The sequence below is a fragment of the Erythrolamprus reginae genome, chromosome 3, assembly GCF_031021105.1.
Source record: "Erythrolamprus reginae isolate rEryReg1 chromosome 3, rEryReg1.hap1, whole genome shotgun sequence".
Classification (NCBI taxonomy): domain Eukaryota; kingdom Metazoa; phylum Chordata; class Lepidosauria; order Squamata; family Dipsadidae; genus Erythrolamprus; species Erythrolamprus reginae.
Window position 1 is genome coordinate 121,694,773 of NC_091952.1, and position 10,651 is coordinate 121,705,423.

A 10,651-nucleotide genomic window follows, 5' to 3' on the forward strand; every position below is an offset into this window, starting at 1 on the left:
AGTATTGTTGAGTCAGGCATTGTCTATCCTATCTACGTGCAGGTCCTGACTTTTTTGTCAACTTCTGAAAGTTGAGCCTGCCTTCCTACTTAGCAGTTCCTCCCTACTGTGTCATCCACAAATTTGATCAGTGCTGTCCTCATCTAGGTCATTTATGAAGAGGTTGAAGAGCACTGGGTCCAAAACAGGATCTTAAACAACCCGACTGCATACTTTCTCCCATACACATATAGTTCCATTAAGGACCACACGTTCACTAGCATTGGTGAGAAAATCTGTCAGATTTTTCAAGATTCTATTGTTATGTAGAGTGGCAATAGTTTCTGTGCTGTCTATGTTCTGGCTTAGCCTATGCCAAAGAGCTAATACATAAAATTAGAATCTACTGAAGTTGGACAGCTAATACATTAAAATAAATAGTTAAAATTAAAGTTATTGGCTAATAGTTTGCATAATTGTAATGAGCCGAGGTGGCGCAGTAGATAGAGTGCTGTACTGCAGACCACTAAAGCTAACTGCTAAATCTGCAGGTCAGCGGTTCAGATCTCATCACTGGCTCAAGGTTGACTCAGCCTTCCATCCTTCCGAGGTGAGTAAAATGAGGACCCGGATTGTAGGGGCAATATGCTGGCTCTGTTAAAAAGTGCTATTGCTAACATGTTGTAAGCCCTTGAGTCTAAGGAGAAGGGTGGGATAAAAAAGTGAAGGAATGAAGGAATTAGATAGATAGATAGATAGATAGATAGATAGATAGATAGATAGATAGATAGATAGATAGATAGATAGATAGATAGATAGATAATCTCCTTTCTCTGATATTGTTAGGTACTGTATTTTTTGGAGTATAAGATGCACCTTTTTTTCTCCTAAAAGGGTGGAAATCTGGGTGCATCTTATACACCAAATGTAGCCCCGTCCAGCCTGTCAAATGGAGCTTTGGGAGGCTGAAACAGCCTCTCAAATGGAGCTTTGCAAAGTTGATAACAACCTCTCAAACAGAGCTTTGCAAGGCTAATATACCTGTTGCAAGCTGTTTGCTAAGAGCGCTAACCAGATGGATGCTGGTAGGCAGAATTTTTTTTTCTTATTTTCCTCCTCAAATTTAAGGTGCATCTTATACTCTGGTGTGTCTTAGTCTGAAAAATATGGTAATTGTCTTCTTCCAATTTGCTAGTCACTGTGTTTACTTCAGATTTTCTAGTGCCTTTGATGAGAAATTTTACTGATTCTTTTTCTGTTGCTGATGTGTTGCTGTATACTGCAGATTTCCCACCAATTCCTGTGGCTTTCTGACCTGATAATGAACAGAAGACTGTTCCTTCTTCTAGTACCACAAGTTCTTGTAAATAGGAAGTATCTTGTAAGTTACCTTGGATAGACTTATACAGAATTTCAGTATACTCCTTCATCTTTTTTAGATCTTCTCAGAATTAGTTACTAATTATCCATTAGTGCCCGTAGCCTGTAAAGCTGAGGTTAAACTTTGTCCTGAGTTCAGAGAACCTTTGGAAGACTTTCCTTGTTTTTTCTTGTGTCTGTTTCCATCTTTGATGCCTTTATGTGCGTTGTGATACTGCTTCTTGTGTTTTCTAGCATTTTTCTTAAATTCTTTGTTCTTTTCTCAGATCTTTGTCTTTTTGGCTTTGGCTTCTCTTCTCAGCAATTTCCACCCTTCTGGCATCAGTTTTCTTTCTTCTGTTTCTTGATCTTTGCCAGTCTCTTTTTACATTCATCCTTAACAACTTTTGCTTTCATTGCACAGTTCCTCTGGTTCCTTATTGATGAAGTTCAAGACATCAAAGTGATTTTTGGAAATTGTGGATATAAGCTCAAGAGTGTATCATGGAAACCGATTGGTATTTTTCCTCTCACTTTAGCTTGAGTTGGTGATCACACATGAGCAGTTCATGATTTGTTCTACAATCAGCAACTGGCCATGTCTTCGCTCTTTGTTATTAATGAACTTTTTCTCTTCGTTACACTAATAATATTGTCAATTTGATTTGTGTGTGTTCCATTGATAATGTCTGTGTATAGAATATAGGTATCATTCTGTTTGTCTGAAGAATGTGATCATAATTAAGGTGACCAATTTTTTACATTGAAAAAGAAGACCAAAAAAATTAAGAAAAAAGTACAACGTAAATAAATGAAACATTTATGGCATTATGAATAAATAATCTTAATAATTAAAACTAAAACTTTAATAACAAAAGCAATAAAACTTTACTAAATCTCTATTTAAATTATTTTACACTTGAAAACAGGATGGTATAAAATTGAATTAATGAATTAATAAAATTTGAATTGTACTTACCTGAGTATAATATTCACTGAGAAAAAATAATTTCTTATTTCTGATAGAAGTAAACACCAAGTATAATATAAAGGCAATGGTGGGAGTGCGAGACACGTGAAGTGCCCTGCGCATGCGTTTTATAATTGCGTCTTTCTGAACTGTACCATCACATGACACGTAACAGTTCAGCGCGCCATATCTGAATACAGAGATTAACAGATTAATTTTAAAATATCAAAAAGGAGGACAGGTAGGAGGACACTTTTTAAGGAAGGACAGAACCTACAAAAGAAGGACTGTCCTCCCTAAAAGAGGACGATTGGTCACCTTATCATGATGGAGGTGGAGAAGATTGGTAGAAATAGATATGCTGTTCTCCAACTTTATTTCTGTTCCTAAGGGCATACATTCCAATTCTGTTTTCATCCATACTATTTCTAATCTTGGCATGGCAGTCTCTAGCCACAAGCAGCACATCCTGCTTGCAAATTTTGTCTGTTAAGGATTAACTATGGTGCATCATCTTCTGATGCATCTGCCACAAATGTTGAAGCATAAATGTGGATAACCAGAATATTAAAGTGTTACCAACTAAGCCTATTGAAGTAGTCACTCATCAATTGCTTTGGGTCCAAGAACCATCTTGGCTATGCATTTCCTAACTCTCAAAGAAATGCTGTTAATATTTTTTTTTGTTATGTCCAGAGTAGTAAATGGTAATATACCCACCCCTCTGCTTTTTTATTTCCTCTTTACTGGGATCCTATTTATCCCCTTTCCTTTGTCTTTCAGGAGAGATTTTCTATCTTAGATCTGGAGAAAGGCAGGCTAGGAACATTGGAAGGCCTTGGTAAACTCATAAATTCATTTCCCCCTTTTCTTTGCCTCTTATAACATAGTTTGGATTTTTAAATTGTTAGGGTGGGTAAAGAGAGTTTATTTAATGAGTTTAATGAGTTTAATGCATTATCAATGAGTCTTTTTGGCTTTAGTAACTGGGCAAGGGATACCAAATCAACATATAAATATAAAGCAGAGCAGAATTAAGGTTTATTTTCTGAATTTGTGTTGGACTTGGGAGGAACTATAAATCATTCTCCCTAAGTCTAGACACACAGAGATACAGCAGGGAAGAAGATACATTAGATATAAGGCACTCAGAGATTTTTTTTAATTAGTGAGAGTAAAATAGATCCTATGAAAAGACATAAATAAAAACATGAGAGTTACCTCAGTGGGAAAGAAAAAACTGAGGAAATAGAGAAAGAGAGAGATAATAAAAGAGAAAGAGAGGGGGGGAGATAAGTAAGTAAGGAAGGAAGGAAGAAAGGAGGAGGAAGAAGGAAGGAAGGAAGGGATAAGGAAAGGAGGAAGGAAGGAAAGAAAGAAAGAGAGAGATAGAAGGAAGGAAGGAAGGAAGGAAAGAAAGAAAGAAAGAAAGAAAGAAAGAAAGAAAGAAAGAAACCTACCTTCTGGTTGAGGGGCCTCTGTCACTTAGCTGATTGCCACAATGAGACTATGAGACTGACAGCAATACCAGCAGAAAAGAATGCAAGATACTTTGGTCCAATATGCCTCAAATAAGCCAAACCAGATCTGTCTCAGCAGGCTGAGCGATGGTCATTAATTTTTAATACTGTTAATGTTTATTAGTGAAGAATGATTGACTTTAAGTGCCTGATGAATAATAAATAAATGATGTACATTTCTGGCATTTGAATCACATTACTATGGAAGGCCTGAGGGGATACCCTTCATTCTTGAAGAAGTACACTGCCCCGCTTCCCAAAGGTAGATACTATTTTCTTTACACTTTCTTTATTTTCTTTTTTCCCTGCCTTTCTTCTTTCAATAGAGAAGAACTTTGAATAGCTTTGGGGAAAATGTGGAGTTAGTATTTTCCTTTGGTCACCCTAATGACACAGGGAGGTTCCTCCCACTTGCTGTCACTAATCTAAGAAGGTCTGATCTACACTTGAAGGCCCTGTTGGATTTCATAACAAACACCTGTGTCCATCAAAGAGAACACACAGGATCTCTGCACGAGCCCTCCTTGACTTTGTAATTTCATTGACTGACAGTTTAATATCTATTTATTTTCACATCTGACTCCAGTAGAGACAGGCAGGCATCCTAAATGTCAAGATATTATGCTGACAACCAAGGGTGGTTTTTTTTCATTATTTAAGAGGAGAAAGGTTCTTTGTAAGTAAAGTGTTATTTTTTCCCCAAGCCTACCAGCTAGAATAAAGACCAAATTATAGGGCATACATAATTGCCAGTGTAACTGCTGATAGGTTATCAGTGCACATTTTTATAGGGAGTTAGGTGGAGATATTCAGCTTGATGTACTTGCAAACTTACTCCACTTTCCATATTTGAGAAATGAAATGTGTAAATTACATTATTTAAATTGATGGAGCTGCTGTCATTTCTAGAGACAAGGGTAAGTAGAGTTTTCCATTCTAAAATTAACTATTTTAGAAGAAGACCTTTTGTTTTCCAGCTAGGCTCCTTTGAATTGTAAATGGGGGGGTGGCATTTGCTCCAAAGGATCTATGCAATGCTGAAACAATTTCAGAGGATTCAAACATAAATATAAATCCAATGGAAACCACATTTTAATCATTCTCAGAAGAATATTTATTGGGGTTAGGGCAAAGAACAATCATTGTGTTATAGAATCTGTTTTTCTTATTCCAGGATAAGATGATGTGGCTTTTATTTATTTTATTTTTATTTATTTTATTCGATTTATAGGCCATTCTTCTTCTTGCGGACTCACAATGGTAAAAATAAACACAATAAATAATACAATTAAAGCATTAGAAAATATATAAAACCCATTATTAAAGCAATCAATCATACCTCTTTCATACAAATGGCTGGACCAAAGCTCATGATCTCCAGGCCTGCCGGCATAGATAGAAACATAGAAACATAGAAGTCTGACGGCAGAAAAAGACCTCATGGTCCATCTGCCCTTATACTATTTTCTGTATTTTATCTTAGGATGGATATATGTTTATCCCAGGCATGTTTAAATTCAGTTACTGTGGATTTATCTACCACATCTGCTGGAAGTTTGTTCCAAGGATCTACTACTCTTTCAGTAAAATAATATTTTCTCATGTTGCTTTTGATCTTTCCCCCAACTAACTTCAGATTGTGTCCCCTTGTTCTTGTGTTCACTTTCCTATTAAAAACACTTCCCTCCTGGATCTTATTTAACCCTTTAATATATTTAAATGTTTCGATCATGTCCCCCCTTTTCCTTCTGTCCTCCAGACTATACAGATTGAGTTCATTAAGTCTTTCCTGATATGTTTTATGCTTAAGACCTTCCACCATTCTTGTAGCCCGTCTTTGGACCCGTTCAATTTTGTCAATATCTTTTTGTAGGTGAGGTCTCTAGAACTGAACACAGTATTCCAAATGTGGTCTCACCAGCATTCTATATAGTGGGATCATAATCTCCCTCTTCCTGCTTGTTATACCTCTAGCTATGCAGCCAAGCATCCTACTTGCTTTCCCTACCGCCTGACTGCACTGTTCACCCATTTTGAGACTGTCAGAAATCACTACCCCTAAATCCTTTTCTTTTGAAGTATTTGCCAACACTGAACTGCCAATACAATACTCAGATTGAGGATTCCTTTTCCCCAAGTGCATTATTTTACATTTGGAAACATTAAACTGCAGTTTCCATTGCTTAGACCATTTATCTAGTAAAGCTAAATAATTTACCATATTACAGACGCCTCCAGGAATATCAACCCTATTGCACACTTTAGAGTCATCGGCAAATAGGCAAACCTTCCCTACCAAACCTTCCCCTATGTCACTCACAAATATATTAAAAAGAATAGGACCCAGAACAGATCCTTGTGGCACACCGCTTGTAACCTGACTCTGCTCAGAATACTCGCCATTAACAATAACTCTCTGATGTCTACGCTTCAGCCAGCTGCAAATCCATTGAACTATCCAGGGATTAAGTCCAATCTTCACTAATTTATCTATCAGCTCTTTATGTGGAACCGTATCAAAGGCTTTGCTGAAGTCCAGGTAGGCAATATCCACGGCACCACCTTCATCCAACACCTTTGTGACATAGTCAAAGAAATCAATGAGATTAGTCTGACATGATTTGCCTTCAGTAAAGCCATGCTCATTTGGGTCTAATAAGTTATTGTTTTTTAGGTGCTGATTTATCCTCTTTTTGAGTAGAGTCTCCATCATTTTAACTACAACTGATGTCAAGCTAACTGGCCTGTAGTTACCAGCTTCTTCTCTACTGCCCTTCTTGTGAATAGGCACAACACTGGCCATTCTCCAATCCTCAGGAACTTCTCCTGTTAACAAGGATTGGTTAAACAAATCAGTCAGGGGGGTAGCAATGACAGATCTGAGTTCTTTAAGAACTCTGGGGTGGATGCCATCTGGACCCATTGCCTTATTTATCTTTAATCGTTCAAGTTCTTCTAAGACATCGGCTTCTAAGATCACTGGAGCTGAATCCGTACAGCTGGAAGCAATGCTATATCCCTCTATAGTATTATTTTGTAAGGTGTCTTTTGAGAAAACTGAACAGAAGTAGCTATTGAAATGGTCAGCGATCTCCTTATTCCCATTAATGCATGTATTATTCCCGGTACTAAGCTTCGTGATGCCGCAGATGTTTTTTTAATGCCTTTTGAAGTGCGAGGAGAGTGAGGGTGGTGCGCATCTCCAGGGAGAGTTGGTTCCAGAGGATTGGGGCCACAACAGAGAAGGCTCTCCTCTGTGGATCTGCCAGTTTGCCTCGATTGGCCAACGGGGCTCAGAGGAGGCCATCTCTGTGTGACTAAACTGAGAAAAGAATTATTTCATTTAAAGTCATTTTGTTGTTGCTTTATAGTTACTGGATTGTAATTATAATTATATAATTCACTTCCAATGGAAGTGAATATCTGTAGCTCAAGGGTTGAGCTGTGGAGTCCTTGGTGCTTTCTGAGCATGGTTGTTTACTTGCTGATGTTTCATTGCCTGACCAGGTAACATTATACATAGCAAGCAAACAACCAAGCTCAAAAAAGCATCAAGGATCCCACAATTACTATTGTAAAAATACCAGTTCCTCTGAAGATTTTGGAATAGATCTGGAGGCAAAAGCTGACAAATGATTATTTATTTATAATCACAATTTATGAGTCCTCCCCAACTCAAATAAATAAATAATCTTCTTATTTAGGCTGCACAAGTAGAGCAGAACCAAAGACAACAATAGTAGCATTGTTGAAGATTGCTATTGGCACCATAGGGTCATTAAAAAAAAAACAGTGATGAGAGTGCTGAAATTTTAATGCACTTGCGTGAGAAATAAGAACCAACATTTCATTTGTATATAGCCCTTAATGGTCTGATATTAGAAATATTTGACAAGACAGATCTGAATATATCCTCCTCAAAATCCGACGTTAAGTTCAATATCCCAAAAGACGACTTGGTGTCTATGAAGGTAAAGGCCATAATGTTTAATATGCATAAGCTGCTTTGTTTGCCTTTAAGTCTGAACTCGGGTCTAACACCCTAATTCATAATTCAGGCAAAGAGAATGAGTTAACAAATATCTTTTCCTCCACTATGATTTGCATATTTAGTAAGCAGTTCCTGTTAATGTCCCTGTCTGCCGTTTTCTGAAAGAAATGAAAACACCTTGCATGCTATGCATTGAAAGGAGTGGGTTTACTTTATTCAATTGCCTTGTAGTAAGGAAACCCAGGCTTGGTGGACTGCCTTGGCACCCCTGATATTTCTCTTTAAAAAATGATCCCCTGACCGTGCACGGCAGTGCAGGTAGTCCTCAATTTACAGCAGTTCACTTAGTGACCTTTCCACATTACTGACATTGCACTGAAAAAAGTGACTTTTGACCCTTTTTTTCCCACTCTTACAACACTTGCAGTATCCCCATGGTCACATAATAGAAGTTTAGATGCTTGGCAGCTGACTCATATTGATGACAGTTGCAGTGTCCTGAGCAGGGGTGAGTTCACTTACCCTCGCCACAGATTCGCATGATCGAAACATTTAAATATGTCAAAGGGTTAAATAAGGTCCAGGAGGGAAGTGTTTTTAATAGGAAAGTGAACACAAGAACAAGGGGACACAATCTGAAGTTAGTTGGGGGAAAGATCAAAAGTAACATGAGAAAATATTATTTTACTGAAAGAGTAGTAGATCCTTGGAACAAACTTCCAGCAGACGTGGTAGATAAATCCACAATAACTGAATTTAAACATGCCTGGGATAAACATATATCCATCCTAAGATAAAATACAGAAAATAGTATAAGGGCAGACTAGATGAACCATGAGGTCTTTTTCTGCCGCCAGACTTCTATTTTTCTATGTTTCTATGTTTCTGTGTTTCTGTGTTTCTGTGTTTCTGTGTTTCTGTGTTTCTGTGTTTCTGTGTTTCTGTGTTTCTGTGTTTCTGTGTTTCTGTGTTTCTGTGTTTCTGTGTTTCTGTGTTTCTGTGTTTCTGTGTTTCTGTGTTTCTGTGTTTCTGTGTTTCTGTGTTTCTATGTTGTTTCTATTTATTGGGTTGCTAGCTGGTACAGGCCACACTGCGCACCGGTAGTAAAACTGGCGATGCGCACACAGCTCTGGGTGACTGGCAGTCGGGCACATGCATCCCATTGAGATTTTGCATATGTACATGCGCAGGAAGAAAAATCTTGTAAGAGGAAGTGCGCACGCGAGAGATTTTGGTGATTCCCCCCCACATGCGCGGAAGCAAAAAAATCAGCAAAATCTCATTCACACGTGCGTCCCCTCCTGAGAATTTGCTTCTTGCGCATATCTTTTATTTTATTTTATTTTATTTTATTTTATTTTATTTTATTTTATTTTATTTTATTTTATTTTATTTTATTTTATTTTATTTTATTTTATTTTATTTTATTTTATTTTATTTTATTTTATTTTATTTTATTTTATTTTATTTTATTTTATTTTATTTTATTTTATTTTATTTTATTTTATTTTATTTTATTTTATTTTATTTTATTTTATTTTATTTTATTTTATTTTATTTTATTTTATTTTATTTTATTTTATTTTATTTTATTTTATTTTATTTTATTTTATTTTATTTTATTTTATTTTATTTTATTTTATTTTATTTTATTTTATTTTATTTTATTTTATTTTATTTTATTAATTAATTTGTATGCCGCCCCTCTCCGTAGACTCGGGGCGGCTCACAGCACTTTTATGTACACTGAGAGCATATGCACCAATGACAAATTCCTTGTGTGTCCATTCACACTTGGCCAATAAAGAATTATATTCTATTCTACTGTAACGCATCAAGCTGTAGAGTCGAGGTGAATTTCTGAGCCTGTTCCAAAGAGGAAGAAAAGGTGGGCATTGGAAGAAGAAATGTTCTACTTCAGCAATGGCTCCTCTAATACTGATGTTCTATTTGGAAAGAGAGGGAGTGTTCTCCTGAAAATGTGTGAACCAAGTCTTATGCTCAGGTGGATCTCCTCCAAGTTTCAGGATATATATTTCCATCGCCATATAAATGTATGTATGCTATATGTTTTTTATGTTGGATCACCCTAGTATATTGAAGGAACGTCACAGCTTCAATATACCAGGGTGATCCGACATAAAAAACATATAGCCCCTCCCTGGTACAGAGCTGAAGGGATCAGGTCTGGTGGGTCAGCTGTTAATTGGCAGAGGCTGCCAGATCAAATCCCAGTAAGGGTGTTGCTAGCTGATGAGGCCAGAACAAGGCCGAAATGGTGCCATCCTAGTCTCCTTTAATTTTAAAATTTCAGCAAAAAATCATGTGATACATATATATATATGTAGTGCAATCCCTGGTGCAGAGCTGAAGGGATTGGATACTGTAGCCTAGAGGATAATTCTCTGCCTTACAAGGCAAAGGTTTCAGGTTCAAGTCCTAGTGGGTATGGCTAGCTGATGAGGCCAAAATAAGGCCAAAATAGATCTATCTATTCAGCAAAAAACATGTGACATATATATAGTCTCCCTTAATTTTAAAATTCCAGCTAAAAAAACATTTGACACATACAGAATATAGTTGTCGGCTATAAATAAAATTAACTGCCTTGAAATGGTCCTGGGTTGGGCCTAGAGGCAAAAAGGAGCTGTGACGTTCCTTCAATATACCAGGGTGATCCGACATAAAAAAACATATAGCCCCTCCCTGGTACAGAGCTGGAAGGGATCTGATCTGATAGCTCAACTGCTAATTCTCTGCCTTACAAGGCAGAGTCCACCGGATCAAATCCCAGTAAGGAAGGGTGTGACTAGCTGATGAGACCAGAACAAG